This window comes from Lactuca serriola, chromosome 8, assembly GCF_051521515.1.
Source record: "Lactuca serriola cultivar US96UC23 chromosome 8, Lser_US96UC23_V15, whole genome shotgun sequence".
NCBI lineage: Eukaryota > Viridiplantae > Streptophyta > Magnoliopsida > Asterales > Asteraceae > Lactuca > Lactuca serriola.
Window position 1 is genome coordinate 289,370,722 of NC_136415.1, and position 20,379 is coordinate 289,391,100.

Below are 20,379 nucleotides of genomic sequence, written 5' to 3' on the forward strand. Positions count from 1 at the left end.
CCAGGATGTTCACTGAGAGGGCGATGTTTTGCCCTGAGTTCGCTTCGGAGCAGGCTCAGATGTCCCGATATCTGAGTATGCTCAAGAGGGACATCAGACAGTTTGTATTTGCGCAGAGGTGCGGGACATTGTTGGAGTTGCAGGAGGCCGCCAGGCGGCGCGAGATAGAGATTTAGTTGTAGTTGCGTGAGCTGAGGCGGGCTCCGGTGCAGTCGCAGCTGGCGCCGAAACGGTCCAAGACCATTGATGTTAGAGTGGGGGATCTGAGCAGCCACACTTGTGGGAAGTGTGGGAGGGGTCACACCGGAGTTTGTAGGTCCAGTGGTGCATGCCGCAAGTGCGGAAAGGAGGGGCACTATGCGAGGGATTGTCGGCAGTTAGCGCCAGTTCGGGATTTGAGGACTTGTTATCATTGTCATCAGGTTGGACATTTGAGGGTCAACTGTCCACAGCTTGCTGCAGGACCGGTGCAGGCTCCAGCGCTGGCCACTTTGAGGATTACAAGTGGAGGTCAGGGTGGAGCGGAGCCCTGAAGGGCTCAGGGTCGTGCTTTTCAGCTTGTAGCAGAGGAGGTCAGGGCAGTGCCAGATGCAGCTGCGGGTATGTTTCTTTCTTGATGTCTTGATATCTTGTGGTTATTATGATGTATTGATTTGTGCTGGTATCTTTGTGTGGTTTTCGATGTGGTATTCGTCATTTTGCCGGTTGTGGTTTTGGTTATGGGTTATTGTTTTGGGAATTTTGTTGGTTATCATCCATGAGAATTATTAGTGGGAACCTGGCATTGGTTAAACGTCGGGTAGCATCTGCTTTCTGAGGAGTGGCTAGATGCAGATTGAGTTTCTTTCGAGCAGGTTAATCGGTGTTGATGTGAGATCTCGTTAAGGTTGTTTATGCTTGTGGGAAGCAGTCCGCGTGTAAGTGTTTTCTTTGTGCAGAGGTATTCTGGGAGGTCGGTGGTGGCGACCGGTGGTTGATAGTTAGTGCTACAAGTGGGGGAGAATTGGAGAATTCTCCAGGAGATCGATGAGTATTTGAGGGTGGTTAGCCGTTGGGATTCAGCAGTGTTCTGTCAGCCCAGAGTATAGGCTGATAGGAGCGGGTGTCGGGCATGCGGGGCGGGATGCAGACCTAGGGCATTTGATTGGAGGGCCTGGGAGCAGACCAGGATCGAGCATGTGCGATTGAGGCAGAGTTCGGAACCCTTAAAGGGCTAGAACAATACGCATAAGAGGATTTCCGGGAGTGACAGCTCGGAATGAAGAATGCTAGTTGAGCGGTCCGGATAGACTGAAGGCCGGTAGGCGTACCAGTCAGGCCGAAGGCTCGGAGAACGGTCCAGCCAAACTGAAGGCACGGAGAGCGGTCCAGATTGGCTGAAGGTTCTGAGAGTGGTCCAGATGGGCTGAAGGCCTGGTGAGGCGGTCCAGTCATGCTGAAGACTCAGCAGGTATTGTTGGATCGGTTCGAGGATATGGATTGTGTATGTTGCAGTGTGATTGCATTAGAAGGTTTGGCCCCTAGTAGTGATCTTGGTTAGTTGAGATAGTGCATGGGCTTGAGAGCCCCTACGATGAGAGTCAGAGTATGTGTGTTGGATGGATAGCGGATACGCTATAAAAGGGTGGTGTAGCGTTGGGCGAGCACCGTGACACTTGTCGGAGTGACAATGTGGCCAAGTGGATTCCTTGGTAAACGAAAAGAGAGAGGTGTGTAACTTCGAGAGGGAGTGCAAGTTCACGGAAGTGAAAGCAGCAGAGCAGAGTTATGATTAGAGTAATTCGAATATGGTTATTGAGCAGCATGTTTGCGACAGTGGAATAGAAGCTCATCCGGTTTGGGATGTCTGCTGAGGTCGCGGAGGAAATTCCGCAGGTGTAGAGCCAAGAGGCTCGGAAGGGATGCAGGGAGAGAGTCCTGGGCTCTCAGTGCGATTCTAATCAGGGTATTGGGTATGTATTAGTGGTTCATCCTGGGGGATGTTTGAGGATATCATCAGTGTATCGGGTTTTCCCAACCTGAGGGTGTTAGAGCTAGTTCAGCATGTGTATGTGATTGCAAGAGGAGAACTCGTGGGAATTGCTCTAAGATTGAAGAATGGGTCTTTCCGTCATCATGGGATGGATAGAGTGGGATTCGGATCGGGGATCCGATGGTTCATGGTTTTCTAGCCCATATGTGCCGAGTGATTGTTGAGAATTGGAGCACTGATGCATTATGGGTAATTCTCGGTTGTTGAGTGTGATTATCGGAGGCTACAGCCGGTGCCCGACTTGAGACGGTGGTCAGGACACCGTAAGGAAAGAGAAAGTGAGTTTGAGTTTCGATGGGTATGACTTGGGGGACCTGGTCCGGTTAAGGCCACGTGGCGCGTTGTGGGGGTATCTTTGGAGTTGAGTTGCTGTAGGCTTCGAGGACGAAGCCTAATTTAAGTGGGGGAGAATTGTAACATCCCGAAATGTCAAGCGTAGAGTTGAAGGGCTAAAAAAGTAAATTGGGAAAGAGCGACTCGGCGAGTCCATGGGTGGACTCGGCGAGTAGAGTCACGACTTGGTCGCATGTTAAGTAGCCGACTCGGCGAGTCAGTAAGATGGACTCGGTGAGTAGGTGCTGAGTGGAGAAAACCCTAATTCTCAGGGTTGAGCCCTATATAAAGAACATAACATTCATTCCCCCAGCCTCCTTACTCATCCTCAAGTCCAGAAACCCTAACCTTCGTGTGTGAGTGGATCAAGTGCATTTGGAAGATTGGAGAAGCAATTATTAAGGAAATCTTGAAGGGTAAGAGGCTTGGAGTAAGGGGCTTTGCTTGGATTCGAGTTTCATTGCAGTTGGGGCGTTCTTTTGAGGTAATATCTCGTTTTTGAGCTGCTATTTCTTAGATGCATCATTTTGGGGGTGTTAGAGATCATATCTTTGGATGTATGGGAGTTTAGAGGTTAGATCTAAGGTTGGTACCTCAGATCTGGAATGGAGAACAGTTGGAATGCCTGAAAGTCCCTGTGTTGAGTGTTGGGTGAAGCTATCATGTCCCAAACCCTAGCCCTAAAGTGTAAAAGGCCTAGATCTCCTTGGATTCACGTAAAGTTTGCCACTTTACGTGATGGATGAGTTGTAAGAGACTAGATCTATGTTTTGGGTCAATTGCATGGCTTGGAGTGCTTCTGTATGGATTTAGACCGGTGGTACTCGGCGAGTCACATGGGTCGACTCGATGAGTTGCTTGAAGATTAGCTGGGACTCGACGAGTTGGAAGAACAACTCGGCAAGTTGGATTAAATGGCCTGGAACTCGGCGAGTTGTATGAAAAACTCGGCGAGTAGGTTGAAGATATCCTTAGACTCGGCGAGTCTTGTCGAAGAGTCCCAATATTTTCTGGTCGAGTCGAGAATCGGAGAGTCAAGGGATGACTCGGTGAGTTGTGCGCGAGTGGACTTAGAGTTGGCGGACTCGGGGAGTCTCGGGGTGACTCGGCAAGTTAGGTCGCAGATTGAGGGAAGTTCTGAGTATGGGGACTCGGTGAGTCATCAGGTTGACTCGGCGAGTAGAGTCAGTCAGGGGTTGAGCTTGACCTTGTCCAAGGGTTGACCAGTGGTTTCCAGGGGCGTTTTGGTAATTGTTGGTTATTGTTTTGAGTTTAGTGCCTTGGTGGTTGTCCAGTGGTGGAGATCGTATCAGTGATCGGAGCAGCTTGGGTTATCTGTTCAGTCGGCAGTTTCGAGGTGAGTTGTCCTCACTATATCAACAGGGTCTAAGGCACCAAGGCCGGCCCTTTATCGGATTGAGATCCGGGTACTTGTTGTTATGTTATTGTTGTTGTGATATGTTTGCATCCTGAGAGCTAGGATGGTATATGTTAGAGACCTGATTGAGATCGGTATCCTGAGAGATAGGGAGATGCTATGCTAGTGACCTGTTAGGTCGGTATCCTGGTTAGGATGATGATATGTTATGTGATCTGTTTGATCTGCTTGTTGACTGTGAATTGATATATGATTGTATGTATATGTGCACATGGTTGTTTGGACTGGAGTTGGGTTGAGGCAGGTCCTGCTGTGTGTTGTAGGCCAAGATACCCAGGGCGGACCGGTAGTTCCGAAGGCCCAGCGAGCGGTCCGGATAGGCTGTAGGCCCCAAGAGGGCGGACCAGACGTGCCGAGGCTCGGAGAGTGGACCAGGCCGACTGAAGGCCCTGTGCGGGCGGACCAGTCATACTGTAGACTCAGAGAGTGGAACAGGTGGATTGATGGCTCGAGAGCGGGCGGACCAATCACACTGCAGACTCGATGTATGTGGATAGACTCAGAGGGTGGACCAGGTGGACTGTAGGCCGGTGCGGTGGACCAGTCACACAGTAGACTCGAAGTGCATGGCTGTTCTGTGATCAGATATGTTGTGGCATGTTATGCGTGTATGGTATATGTGGTTGGTATTTTGGGGATATCTCACTAAGCTTTCGGGCTTACAGTTGTGGTTTTATGTTTTTCAGGTTCTTCAGGAGATCGTGGCAAGGCGAAGGTGTGATCGTACCACTCCTCATGATTTTGTAGTAATGTGATTCTGGGAATACGTTAAGTGTTTTGTATTGAGAACCTTTTTGTAAAGATTTAATGGACTCGAGTTGTTTTTGAAAAATTTAAAATTGGTTGTATTTTTCGGTCGTTACATTTAGGAGGTAGACGGCTGTCATCAATAGGAGTTCTTCAGCAGCTGATGGTAGAGAAATGTGAGCACCTAGGGAGAACCTAGGGGTTGAACGTGGTCAGACGAGTGTGCTGACAGGGTAGAGCTTTTTGTGGAGAGCGAACACATGTAACGGGTTGGACGAACGAGAAAGTTGAGCAGCTACTTGGGAAATTTGGGATGGTCCGTTTGGAAAGTATGGTAGATTTGGCAAGTAGTATGGGCTCGTACTACTTAAAGCAGAGGACCCATACTTGATGCAGGGAGTATTTTGGAGATTTGAAGTAGCAGATTGTGAAGTCATATCATGGCTCGAGTACCATGATTTGTAGTAGATTAAGAAGTGATGTCATGGTTCGAGTACCATGATTGGAAGCAGGTTGAAAAGTGATGTCATGGTTCGAGTACCATGCTTTGTAGCAGATTGAGAAGAGATAACATGGTTCGAGTACCATGGTTTACAGAAAACCAAGAGGTGGCCACATGGTTCGGGTACCATGACCGTGGTGGTTAGTGTTACTGGTTCTACTAGTTATTCCATTGTGTTTGGTTAGACTAAGATCGGGTGCGATAAAGCATGATGTCAGAGAGGCCATGTGGAACAAGTACCAACGAAGCATCCCTTGTGAGTGAAGTTAAGATAATTCCAAGGTATTTTTAGTGATATGTCAGACGAAGTTGCAAGACTCAAGGATGAGTAGAGATGGCATTTAGGGACGATTGCGACCTGGGTTGGGAAATCAACCGATGATGGAGATGTCACCTTCTGTGACCTGAGTGGTGCTATTTTTGTTTCCTATGGGAAACATAAGAGGTGTTGAGATTTCAGTTGCTGAGCTCGGGGGTAAACCTTTCGAGTCAGCATTGATGGCGATCTTCCCCCAGAGTTTCTGGGCAATATGTATGTCGCAAGGTGATGATATAGCATGAGCTGGTTATCGGTGGGGACTGAGATAGTCAACGACAAGGGTGCACTCTATTCGAGTATAGTATGGCATATATCAGCTGCAGCGTCAGAGGATCAAAGAGGACTAAATCAGGGAGGTGGCTCTTATTGTCTATGATGGGTGTCGAGTGTGGTAATGAGGTCTTCTCTCATATGATAACTCTCATGATGGAACGTTGGTTGAGGAGTCGAGGATGAGGGGTATGATACCTCATCATTGTCAGATTATGATTCAGGGTTACTACTAGAAATTTGAGGTGTCTGGTAATGGGATGGAATGAGATTTTGTATGATTAGAGGCAATCAAAATGATAAGTTTTTGAGGATGTCATTTGAAATTCGAGATACTTGGAGTTGTGGGGTCTCTATCGGGGAGAACATCAAGCATCGAGTAGTACCTTCCAAGAGTAAGTGTGATGTTCCTGGTGGAATCAGTCTGTGGGATATATTATTGATGCGCTAATTGGTGACGGTTCAAACCCTATGTGGGCGAGAACCAGGTATTTTATTTGAAAGGATCAGAGACTTGCTCAAGAACAGTTAGGGTGATGGATATAGAGACATGCACTATGGATTCATGAGAGCATGGTTATTGGTGGTCGAGGTGAGTTGCAGAATGAGTTAACGCACGTTGTACGTGTTCAAGAAAGGATGAGTGTCTGCACGGCAGGTGGCCGTTGGTCAGAGGCATGGTGGTAGGTAAGAATTTTTGAGGTTTTAATGGTGAATTCGAAGCGATTGGCTCGTGAGGATACTTTGGCAGTTGAGAAATTTTGGTTCGATGAATGGATTATCCTATGCTCTTTTTAAAGGGTAAGAGATGGTCGGGCAGCCAATTTCTGGGTCGGCATGCGTTATCTTGCTTGATTTTTAAACAATAAAGGCACGAGTGTCGGAGGGTCAACTTCGTATCCTGAGTCGTTGGCGGTTTCTCCGTGTTTCCAATTAGGAGATGGAGTATTCCGGGGTTACAAGTAGCACGAATGGAGGATCAGTTGCAAGATTCCGAGGAAGCAATGTGGTATCTGAGTATGATGCCATGAGTATGAGATCAGTGGTAGAGTCAACACATTGCAAGGTGCGGTAATAGTGCACCAAGGTATCCGAGTATAATGTCCTAAACCTCAGATTATTTTGAGTTTTGAGTTTGAGATGGAAAGTGGTGTATCAAGTATTTACGGTTCCAGTTGGAAGCGTACTGCCAATTGGCATCAAGAGAGATTACTCGAGAATGTGGATTGCAGCAGGGAAAGGTGTTTTGTTGTAGTGGATGTTGTCAGATATATCAATGCATAAATTGAGTAGGTGTGTACACCTATGCATGTTTGGTCTGCAGGGCACGAGTTAATGATCGCGGTGTGGCGTCGACACAAGGATGAGATTATGAAGTGGTAAGATCAAGTGTAGTATGACTGTTGGGAGCTGCAGTTTCAATGAGCTGGTGCAAAGGGGTGTGGTGATGATACGGGGAGCCGTAGTACTCACTATTCAGTGAAGGTTGTGGTGATGCTACGGGGATCCATAGTACTCACTATTTAATGAGAGGTTGTGGTGATTCTACGGGGAGCCGTAGTACTCACTATTCAGTGAGAGGTTGTGGTGATGCTACAAGGAACCGTAGTACTCACTATTCAGGGAAAGGTCGTCGTGATACTGCGGTGAGCCGTAGTACCCACTAGTCAATGAGAGAATGTTGTGATGAATTACTCTATGATCTGAGCATGACGCAGAAAACGATTAGGCTTGAGTAGTCCTAATATTTGAGTTTCTAGGAGCCTGATGGTCGAATCAGGGGCGAGATTGCGGATATTTGTCGAGAGTAGTTATATTCTGAATTGAGTGGTGGTTGTCGCAACCAAGGGAAGTGGATAAGTGAGGTACACATGGGTTGCGGGTCATGAGTCATGAGTTGAGTGGTTCATTGAGACGAGTGGTTCCAAACCGGGGTTAGACCAAACTCTCAAGTTTGGGTTTGGTTCAGGTGGTGCGTCGGGTTGGCAGGATGAGATTCCAGATTCACAGATGAGTTCCTTATTGAAGGGTTTTACTTGTCATCTGGCATCTTAGACCAGTGTAGGTCAATGCTTGGTTCGGGAGGTACCACGAGATACAAGGAACTATTGAGCCGTAGACGAGAAAGGTCAGGGGTGAGCCGATCTTCAGTAGGGATTTTAGTATTCACTTGGAATAGCAAGAATTTCGTGACTTGTGTGTCATAATAGGCCGTGAAAGTTGTTTTGAGAAAGAAGTTGGCAAGACGTTTTGGAACATGCATGGGTAACCTTTGGAGGTTCAATGGTGGAAGACGGGAGTGACATGGTGCTCAGGGTTGAAAAGGGATATCTGAGAGGAAACTAAGGCTTGTGATATCTAGATGTCAGAGGATGTTTCTGAGCAACTATGAGCGTTTCCCTAAGCGTGAGGGCATGATGTTGAGAGTCCTTTGTTTAGATGGGATTTTGATGATAGTGCAGTGGATGGGTCCCTAGTGTAGCGTGTGTTGGATAAGGTGTCTAAGTCCATAACTATTTCTGGTATGTACTTGACCCAACCCGACATGATCCATTTGGGTTGCATGGAACCATGCATTGGATAAATTAAATTAGAGAAATAACACTTATGGTTGATTAATATATTATAAGTTTTGATATATTAATAATGTTATATAATTAGTTTGATCATGAATTAATTTAGAATTAATTGAGTGATCAAAAGATGACTAATTAAACATATGGGTTGATTATGTAAATCATCCATAACTTATATAGTGGGCTAAGAGGCTCCATGGATTATCAAGTTGGGTTCCACCCATAGGATGCTCCATGGAGTTAATCCATGGGTCATGGAAATGAAGAGTCATGTTACATTAGGGTTTTACCTAATGCAACACACTATATAAACCATGTGACATTACCCAAAATCGGCAACAGATGCATACTTGAGGGCTAGAGCCGCTTTTTAAGTGTTATACTTTCTCTCCAAGTTTACTCCATAGCATTTGGTGTTGTGTCAAGCATTTGAGGAATCACACTTGGGGTGCTAGGCTCACAAGGTTTCAAGGAATCAAAATCAACAACAAGGTACGTTATTCTATCTATCATTTAAGTTAAAATGTTCCCCATGTATGATAGATAGGATCATGAACCTTAGAAATCAATTTTGCATGAATCTTAGAGAAACATAGTGTTGGAATAGTGTCTAAGGCTGCAACTATATTAGGCAAGTATGTGACACGATTGTGCATGGTCCTTTTGGGTTGCCTTCACCATAGCAACTTGACAGGATGATTTATTATGAGAGAATAAATATTCTTAATATATTATGAGAATAATATAAGGAATAATAATATTGTTATTTGATTAATATAAGTCATAAAATTAATTAGAATTAATTTGGTGACTTAAAGAGATTAATTAAATAAGAGGGTATAAACTGTCAATTGTTTGATAGTTTCACTTTGGGCTGTAAATCCTTCATGGATAGGGTTGGACGATTTCTAGGGCTTGGGATAAGCCACAAATCGTACAAGGGCTTATGTTGGAAAGGATTTGGATTGCTTTGAGTAAAAGTTATCCAATTAGGGTTTAAGGGTGAAACCCTAGGAGCCTTACAAGTATAAATAGACCCTTGGGGCAAGGGAAATTGGCACCTGTGCTTAAGCAAAGAAACCCTGGCCGATTTCTTCCCTCTCCTCTCTCCTAAATCATCCTCTTGCTAGTTGGTGTTTGTAAGCCATTAGAGGAGTGACATTTGTGACTCTAAAGCTCCAAGAACAAGAAGATCAAACAAGTGTTTCAAGGTAAACTTCTAACTCTGATTTTGTATAGTTCTTATACTCTATTAGCTATTAGAAGTCTTGGAATCAATGCATGTTTAATTAGAGAAACCTAGATCCAAGCATTAGGGTTTGTATGTGCACATAGGAATGTTCATATGGCCAAATCCCATTAGTGGTATCAGAGCCTAGATTGGTTACTATTAAATTGATGCATGATTGTTTGTTTCTTGCTTGCAAAATTCGAATTTTGTGATTCTGAGTCATGGACTCGGCGAGTCCTATGGTGGACTCGGCGTGTTAGGCTGACTCTGCGAGTCCAGTTGGGCACTCGGCGAGTCCGAGCGTCAGGAAGAGCAAAAATCGGGATTTTTTGATATTTATCTTATGGAAACTTGCCTTTATCATATTAGATCAACCGTAATCTGGTTTTTTGATATATATGACTGTAATCTTGATCTAATTAAAGATATTTATCAATTAATAAAATATTTAATTTCCTTATGTGATAATTAATTAATTATTTTGATTAAATTGGTAAATTATTTGGCAAGAAATCATAAATAAATCAAATATGGATAATTATGTGATTAATTGTTAATTTAGATTATTTTTTGTTTGATCCTCTATGTTTTGAATAGTTTAGAAGTTGCCCTCAAGTTTTGAAATTTATGTTTTGTGATTAAAAGTTTAATTTAGACAATTTAAATTTAAAACCCTAGAATTTTACAAGTTTAAAATCCAACCCTATACTAATATAATATTACAAGATTAATATATATATATATATATATATATATATATATATATATATATATATATATATATATGTATGTATGTATGTATAATTAAAATGCTAGTCTTACCGTTAGTAGGCCTCATTCACGAAGCCGGTCTATAAGGTGAGTATAAGGTTGTTGCCTATAAAATGGCGCTTAATGGGTGTACACTCACACCTACCGCTTGCTTGATCGGTGGAGGGTCGTTATCCGAACGGGTAGGATAGGGCAACCTCATCCTCTCATTAAAAGTATAATATGAAATACAAAGTAACTACATGTTTTTCTTAAAATTTCCCAATCTTAGTTACTTTAGGAAAAGTGAATTGATGCAATCCCATGAAATTACACTTTGCACCCTTGCTAAGAAGTTAGTGGAGCGTGTGTGGTTTATCGGTACACTAATTGGATCTAAGAAAATGTGGCAAAGGGTGATTCATTGTTTATCATAGTTCGATGGAGCGTGTGTGGTTTACCGGGACATCGAATAGGTGATCGTTACAATAAAGGCACCATGTGAATTTGCATGGTAATTCACATCTGCTTTGTGATCCTCGGTATCCCAGTCACAAACAAGAGGGGCATATCGAGATTTAAACATGCCATTGAAAAGTTTCAATGAATCTCATCTAAACCTAGGAATTCTCAAATACAATTTAGTACTTACAGTTATGTTTTGTGGTGGAGAATTAGTGAATCGTCATTCACTTACCTTCAAATTGTTTGCATGTTAGATTACGGCATCCCTTTTCTAATATGTAAATATTGTTGTTGGATCCTAGCCCTAATTTTTTCTTATTGGGTAATAATTAGGGATTCATATTCTAATCTATCTTTGTCCTTTCTATTTGTAGATGTCGAACGCAAACAATGCTGCTGCTAGTTCATTCACATTGATGAGCCTTTGTCAAAAGGTCACTTTCGATGGGACGAACTTTAGCGAATGGATAAGATACATTTGCACGATTGCTCGCTATGAGGACAAGGAGAATGTCCTCGATGACAAGCTCGAGAAAATCAACCCTGAAATCGCTACTCCGACTGAAATGACCGCTTTTGAAACTCACGAGCATGATGCAACGAAGGTACATTGCATCATGATAGCCACTATGAACTCCGAATTCCAAAAGTCCTATGAGGACATGTACCCGTACGAGATGCACGAAGACTTGTTGGAGAGATACCACCAAAACGCGAGACAAGAGCGTTATGAGATTTTCACTAACATGATTTCCGCTAAGATGGGTCATGGAGAGTCTCTTACCGTGCACCTGCAAAAGATGCAAAGGTATGTCGACCGTCTTCGCAAGTTGAATGTTGACTTTGGGGAAGACTTGGCAATCGACATGGTGCTTCACTCTTTGCCTCCAAGTTACAATCAATTTAGGATGACCTACTACATGAACAAAGAAGAGGTCACCCTAAGCAAGCTCCAAGGTCTCTTGAGGGTCGCTGAAAGCAACTTCAAGGACAAGTCTGTTGCACCAACTCCCAATCCACCCGATGCTCCTGTGTTGGCTATTGGACAAGGAAAGGGAAAGAATAGGAAGGCTTCGTCTAAGAACCATCGCAAGTTTAAGCCCCGAGATGGTGCCTCTTCTAGTGGGACCAAAGTTGATCCTGCTAAAGCCTGCCCTAACCCAAAGGAGGCAGAGTGCCACCGCAACCACAAGATAGGACATTGGAAGAGAAGCTACCCAGAGTACCTGCAAGCCATCAAGGAAGGAAAGATCAAGCCGTCTTTCGTAGTTATATACACAATTAAATCTAACTACTCATCTCATGATATTTCTTGGGTTCTCAATACCGGTTGTGGTTACCACATTTGTTCTAATGTGTAGGGACTAAGAAGAAATAGAGACGTGGAGCATGGAAGAATAAATCTAATCATGGGTAACAGAAGATCGTCGCCTGTGACCAAGATTGGAGTGTATTCTTTAGTGCTTAGGAATGGTTTATCTTTAGATTTGAACAATTGTTTCTATTCACCAGAAATGGTTAGATACATCATTTCATTTCATGGTTTGTTTAGACAAGGTTTTAGATTTACTTTTAATAATGAGAATGGTTCTATTTTGTCTTATCTAAATGGTGTCTTTTATTTTGAACCTATACCATGTAATGGAATTTATGAAACCGTTATGATTGTAGATAACTTAGGAAATGATGTTTTATGCATGAATTCTTCCAATAGTATGGATAGAGCATCCTTGTGGCATTGTCATCTTGGACATGTCAACAAGAAGCGCATAGCCCAACTCCAAAAGGATGGAGTGTTGGAGTCATTCGACCTTAGGGAAGATGACACATGCGAGTCTTGTTTGCTTGGAAAGATGACTAAGTCACCTTTCACAAGTACATGTGAAAGGGGTGAGGGTCTATTGGACTTAATACATACCGATGTATGTGGACCATTTAGATCAACCACGAAGGATGGGAACCGCTTCTATGTGACTTTTACGGATGACTATAGTAGAGATGGGTATGTCTACTTAATCAAGCAAAAGTCAGAAACTATTGAAAAGTTCAGAGAGTTCAAGAATGAAGTGAAGAATCAATTGGGCAGGAAAATCAAGATGCTTCGATCCGATCGAGGAGGAGAGTACCTAAGTCTTGAATTCCACAATGATCTCAAGGAGTGTGGAATAGTTTCACAATTGACGCCACCTAGGACACCACAATTGAATGGTGTGGCAGAAAGGCGTAATCGAACCTTGTTGGACATGCTTCGCTCTATGATGAGTCGTGCTTCACTACCTATCTCTTTTTGGGGGTATGCCTTAGAGACTGCCGCCCATATCCTTAACCGAGTCCCTACTAAGAAGGTTGCCAAAACACCTCACGAGATGGGGACAGGGAAAGCTCCCTCGTTAGCACATATCAAGGTTTGGGGTTGTGAGGCTTTCGTAAGACAAGATACTCACGACAAGCTCGAACCTCGTAGTGAGCGATGTATTTTCATCGGCTACCCGTAGAAATCCTTTGGATAGATTTCTTCTATAGACCGAAGGAAAATGTTGTCTTCGTTGCGAGGAGAGGAGTATTCCAAGAGCGAGAACTCATAAACCAAGGAGACAGTGGGAGGCAAATCGAGCTTGAAGAGATTCAAGAGTCGATAGACGAAGGAACCTCTACCGCTGGCACTCAACCCGCGGAGGAAACCTCGGTTGAACCAATTGACGAGTCCTTACCTCTTAGACGTTCCGAAAGAGTCAGAGTTCAACCCCAGTTTTATGGTTTTCATATTACTACCGAAGGGGAAACGTGTATTAGTGATGGTACACTAATAAATATTGATGAACCTAATAGCTACAAGGAAGCCATGGCAGGCCCGGAGTCTATAAAATGGAAAGAGGCAATGGATAGCGAGATCCAATCCATGTAAGACAACCAAGTTTGGAATTTGGTTGATAATGTGCCCGGACGTAAGACTGTTGGGTGCAAATGGATCTTCAAGAAGAAGACCGACGTGGATGGAGACGTACACACATATAAGGCGAGATTGGTTGCGAAGGGCTTTACTCAAACTCCCGGAGTTGACTATGATGAGACCTTCTCACCAGTTGCGAAGATAAAATCTATTAGAGTGATGCTAGCTATTGCCACATTTCATGATTATGAGATTTGGCAAATGGATGTCAAAACCTCTTTCTTTAATGGGAAGTTCGCTGAGGATGTTTACATGGCTCAGCCAGAGGGTTTTGTCGATCCGAAGCATCCAAATAGAGTGTGTAAGCTTGAGAAGTCCATTTATGGACTTAAGCAAGCGTCTCGCAGATGGAATCTTTGCTTCGATGAGAAAGTCAAAGAGTTTGGGTTTGTATGAAGCGAAGATGAATCGTGTGTATATGTCAAAGCCAGTGGGAGTATAGTAAGCTTCCTCGTTCTTTATGTCGATGACATACTACTCATAGGAAACGACGTCCCGACCCTACAGGAGGTTAAGTCCTGGCTCGGGAAGTGCTTCGCTATGAAGGACCTCGGAGAGGCTTCCTATATTTTGGGAATAAGGATAGTAAGAGAGAGAAGTAAGAGACTAATAGGACTTAGTCAGAACACTTACTTAGATAAGGTACTAAAACGCTTTAGTATGGAAAATTCGAAGAAGGGAGAATTACCGATACAAAGTAATGTCAAGTTGAGTAAGACTCAAAGTCCGAGTACCGAAGCTGAAATAGCAGAAATGAGCCGAGTACCATACGCTTCCGCAGTTGGCTCAATTATGTATGCCATGACTTGTACTTGCCCTGATGTAGCCTTTGCTTTGAGCATGGTTAGCACATATCATGGGAATCCTGGCAGAGCCCATTGGATTGCGGTGAAGAATATCCGTAAGTATCTTCGGAGGACGAAGGAATGGTTTTTAGTCCTCGGAGGGAGTGATGACTTGAAGGTGCGAGGGTATAGTGACGCCAGATTTCAGACCGACAGGGACAAATACCGTTCGCAGTCGGGCTGGGTCTTTACCCTTAATGGAGGAGCAGTGACTTGGAAGAGGATATCATCAGAAGATAACCCAGCAGATCCGCTTACGAAGGGACTGAGTAGGGTTAAGCACTTGCAGCATGCTAGGAGTATTGGGCTGGAGGATGATATTAGTATAGATTAGATAGTAGTAGAAACGTGTAATAGATAAATGTAATTAACATTTGATGATTAAATAAAGGAGTATTATTTATGAGTAATGTTACTGTCTTATGTTAATTGTTTAACTATTGTTTCATTTTGCATGTTTTGACTTCCGGAATAATTGAGTTTATTAAGAATAATCGAATTATTAAAATTGTCCACAATCGTTCATATGTGGGAAGTAGATATGAATGAAGATTGTCATGAATCGGTGTGTAGATTGTCTAAATGGTTTTAGACATAGCAAAGGGTTGCTGCAACGTTCATCAGTGCTTATGAACTAGTTTTGAGCATTGGAACAAACCCGCGCTTGTTGGAATCACCTTATGGAATATGATAAAAAAGGGTGATCGCAACACGATAATATCATATGGTCTTAAAACCTAGATATATGGTTTGTTATTTGTTAATTGGTTGTACATCGATATTGCGAAAATGCATCAGTAACTCGGTGTTATAAAACACATTGTTGTGTATAGTTGATTAATGAATAAGTAAATGCATATAAGTCGAAGTTTATCTATTACTTTTATCCCAAGAGGGTAAAAGCGATATCTCGGCCGCTCGATGATTTGATTTGACTTATGTGCCAGGCCCGGTCAGAACTGAATTGATGTGTTCGATTAAGTTCTATGTCAAATGAATCGGAGATCGAGAAACCAAATGCTAGACAAATTATTCCATAGAATTGTCAGCATGATATCTAACAGAGGACTGTACGATCCTTTATCTAAAGGACAAGATTGATTAGATCAGAGTTTGACAACGTCTTTGAGAGCTACAATTGCAAATCGAATTGTACTTGTGCATATAGTTACTATACTTATCCAAGTGGGAGACTGTTGGAATAGTGTCTAAGGCTGCAACTATATTAGGCAAGTATGTGACCCGATTGTGCATGGTCCTTTTGGGTTGCCTTCACCATAGCAACTTGACAGTATGATTTATTATGAGAGAATAAATATTATTAATATATTATGAGAATAATATAAGGAATAATAATATTGTTATTTCATTAATATAACTCATAAAATTAATTAAAATTAATTTGGTGACTTAAAGAGATTAATTAAATAAGAGGGTATAAACTGTCAATTGTTTGATAGTTACACTTTGGGCTATAAATCCTTCATGGATAGGGTTGGACGATTTCTAGGGCTTGGGATAAGCCACAAATCATCCAAGGGCTTATCTTGGAAAGGATTTGGATTGCTTTGAGTAAAAGTTATCCAATTAGGGTTTAAGGGTGAAACCCTAAGAGCCTTACAAGTATAAATAGACCCTTAGGGCAAGGGAAATCGGCACCTGTGCTTAAGCAAAGAAACCCTGGCCGATTTCTTCCCTCTCCTCTCTCCTAAATCATCTTCTTGCTAGTTGGTGTTTGTAAGCCATTAGAGGAGTGACATTTGTGACTCTAAAGCTCCTAGAACAAGAAGATCAAACAAGTGTTTTTAGGTAAGCTTCTAACTCTGATTTTGTATTGTTCTTATGCTCTATTAGCTACTAGAAGTCTTGGAATCAATGCATGTTTAATTAGAGAAACCTAGATCCAAGTATTAGGGTTTGTATGTGCACATAGGAATGTTCATATGGCCAAATCCCATCACATAGATCCAAGGTTTATTAAGTTTTAATGTACACTTAGGAAGTGTTAGAATGCTCAAAACCCAACAGCGTGACCCTTTCGCTCCTTTGAGTAGGATATGGAGCACTTAGTGCGAGTGGTATGAGTGATCGGTAGCCGATTGTTGGTTTTCGTTTGTAAGAAATCAGAGAAGCAGTGAGTTATCAGGGTTTGGTGATTCGAGTAGCAAATAACATGGTGATAGTTCGAATGGGCGGTCTGGCCACAAGAGATTCCAGTCTTTGGGAATGTCAGAAAGGAGTATCTTAGCGGCATAAGGGTTGGTCTTGTTCCGGACTTGGGATTTCTGTGTGGATTCAGGAGCCCATGGGGAAGATATCGGTGTGGTATGAGATCCTTTCGGTGGTGCCATCGTGTTGTTGGATTCAATCTATGTGTGGTTAAGGAGCGATTTCGAGGACGAAATCTAATTCAAGTGGGGGAGAATTGTAACATCCTGATATCCGAGGTATAACATTTTCATGTGTAGGTATGAGTTTGATTGCGTGACCCGACGATTTGGCTCCTTAACTCGTCAAGTTAGGTCGCGGCTTAGGGTCGTGTCAAATGGATGGACTCGACGAGTCGGATATCTAACTTTCTGAATCAGCTTTGTGGACAGAAACCCTAAATCCTTGGGCCTGAGACCTATTTAAAGGCCCTTATGGCCTTCATTTGCGGCCACACATACCCTGGAAAAACCCTAATCGAACCAGAGAGCATAGAGAGAGAGAGAGGGAGAGAGAGAGAAATAGAGAGAGAGAGGTAATTTCTTCATTGTTGTGCATCCTTGCAAGGAAGAAGGAGGGAATCCAAGCTAAGCTGACTTGAGGGGCTCAGATCTTCAATCATTTCATTCAAGGTTGCTGCTGGAGGTATGGATTCATGTCCATTTCCGTATGTGTAGTAGATTTCATGATCTTTGGGTTTCTTCTTCTCCTTTATAGTTGAGATAGGTGTATGTGAAGTCCCTTTGTGGCATTGATATTAGATCTGGACCTTGAGAGGTCCAGAGAGTCCCAATATTCCAGCTTTATGCAGTCCCATAAGAGTTTTGAGCCTAAGTTATCATATTAAGGGTTATTTTGTCAAATATAGTTGATGGTGTGATGCATAGGCCTAAAGGTCGGACCGTTACGTGATTTATGGGTTCTAGAAGGCCAGATCTAAAGGTTAGAGGAGCAGATCTGACCTCAGAAGGTCGTTTGAGTATTGACATGGAGGAAACTTGTCGAGTCCATGAGAGAACTCGATGAGTCGGATCGGGTTGCCCCGCTATTCGTGACCAGTGGTAACCCATTGAGTTGGGAGGTTAGGTCGATGAGTCGAGTGAGGTCTTAGAGGGTATCAGGGTATATGACGAACTCGCCGAGTCATCGAGTGCACACGATGAGTCTGGTCAAAGTTGGACCGTTGACTGGAGTTGACTTTCGTTGACTTTTAGGGTTTAGTCAACAAGTGGACCTTTGGACCGGTAAAAGGGTAGAATTGTCTTTTATCCTTCTAAGAGGTCATATAAAGGGATTTGCATAGCCTTTGAGAGCCGTTATTGATTAAGGGTAATTTCCTCATGTGATTAGGCGGAGGCTAGATCAGTATTACAAGTTCGAGACTTTTCGAGATTGCCGAGGTGAGTCTTCTCACTAAACTTTACCTAGATTGGTAATTAGAGTTGTGTGACAGAGTATTTTATATGCTATTTGTATGATGTGATACATTGTATTATTATGTGTGATTTATGTTGTGTATGATTCAAAGTTTACAGAGTTAGGGTTGGAGGGTCCACATAGTTAGGGCCATAGGGTCCACAGAGTTAGGGCCAGAGGGTCCACAGAGTTTTGTTACTGGAGGGTCCCACAGAGACACATTGACTAGAGGGTCATACATGGTTATAGCCTCGAGTGTCTAATATGTGTTGTATGTGCTATTTTGGGGAATTCACTAAGCTTCGTGCTTACCGTGTTATGTGTTATGTTTTTTAGTTCTGATCAGGATCACGGGAAGGCGGCGGCTCGATTGTACACACACGAGAAAAAAGTCATGAATGGGGATCCTAGATTTTTATAATGTTTTGAAAACTTTGTTGACTATTACAAAGTGATTATTTAGAGTGTCATACATTTTTATGAAATAAAAATGAAAAATTATACGGTGTTACACAAGGTCGGGATCTGAAGTCTTGACCTCAAAAGGGACCTTATGCATTCAAAGTCCCAACCATAGGTGGTAAATAGCCCTTACTACCACGAACATGGAATCTAGTCACCATAAGGAGAAAGGTGAGCACTTTTTACCTTTCTCGGAAGCTTCTGGACAAGATAACCTTAGATCTGCGGGCTTCCTTCGCGTCCCTTACTTGAATCCTCCCCTTCTCTTCAAAAGTAATGCACCAAAGACTCATATGCAAGCTCAAACTCTCTCTTTAAGCTCTATAGCCATTTAAGGTTTGCTCTCTAGGGAAGGTGGCCACAATTGAGGCTATAAGTACCTTTAAATAGGCTCCAACCCTGGGAAATTAAGGTTTCTCTGCCCAGCATCTACTTGGCGAGTCAGCTCCCTGACTCGTCTAGTCCATTCATTTATTCCACGTGGATAACCCAACCCGACGAGTCAGACTCACAACTCATCGAGTCACTCCATTAATCTCAAGGTTAATCACACACACATTAATGCATCTGAAGGTCCGGATGCTACACCGAAGCTATAATTTCTACTATAGGGACTCTTACTATAATAGAATCGTAATTGAAGAATATAGTTAGAGATTCGTTGTTTCTAATAAAGGCGGTGAAAGTTTATGATATTTTAAATCACATTATCTAGATAGCATTTTGAGTGTGTTGAAACGATAACAATCTCACTATTATCAAATGAGTAATAATTCCAAAAAAATGAAGACACATGTGTGGCGATCAGACGAAGTAGTAAAATAATATAAAGATTGATTAAGGTTAAAGGTTTAAGTCGTCATTAAAGGAATTTGTATATAAATATTTGTATTAATTGTTTTTGAGATATTGTCCAATTGTCTAAGTCAGGACAAATTCAAGTTTACAAGGAGTCAGAATATTTATGAAAACAAGTTTGAGAGTCTAGGAACTCACTAGAAGTTGCAAAGTAGAATTATATTTTAAGAATGTTGTAAAAATGCCGATCATTGAAAATAATGCATTCTTTATTTAGTGATTGTACCAAAAATCAATCATTTGAAGGATAGACAATCCTAACTTTTAAAACTTTTTATATTTAAAAAAAAAAAAAGAAGAAACATAAGAAAATATATTTTTCACATATACTGTTTGGATTTTGAAAAGTGATAAGAACAAGGGTATTCATCGTGTGTATTAATTGTAAGGGAAATACAAGGAAAACTGCACTTTAAATCCATTTTCTAAATTTAGAATGAAAGAGAAAATGAAAATAAGGATTAATTGTTTATAGTAGATTTCAAAATAAAAACAAAATGTATATGATAAAAGGCATAATTTAATATATCAAATTTGACTAAATCCAAATTATGCCTCACGACTATAAACGTATTAATCGCTCAAAATGAAAGGCTAGACTCTTAGTCAGTATGTGTACGAACATGGTAACAAGAAGAAGCAAAATAGATAGAAACAAAGTTGGACAATGTATTATGTTACTATTATCTGTGTGCGAGATCTAAAATCAAAATGAGAGCAAGAAATCAAGTGAGGGGGAAAGAAATGGGAGGTAGAGCAGCAATGATAACCATTGTTAAACTTAAAAGAACAATACCTATATGTATATTTAAAACTAGGTTGAGATATATTTCAAACTTTAATATTTGATGTATGTTGATGATTAAATAGACATGTGGAAGATTTAAAGTGTTTCCTAAAAATTCATGAGTTGTCTATTAAGTTAGACTCCATTTGTGAAAAAAAAGCACTAAAACTGGTCATTGAAAATTTGACAG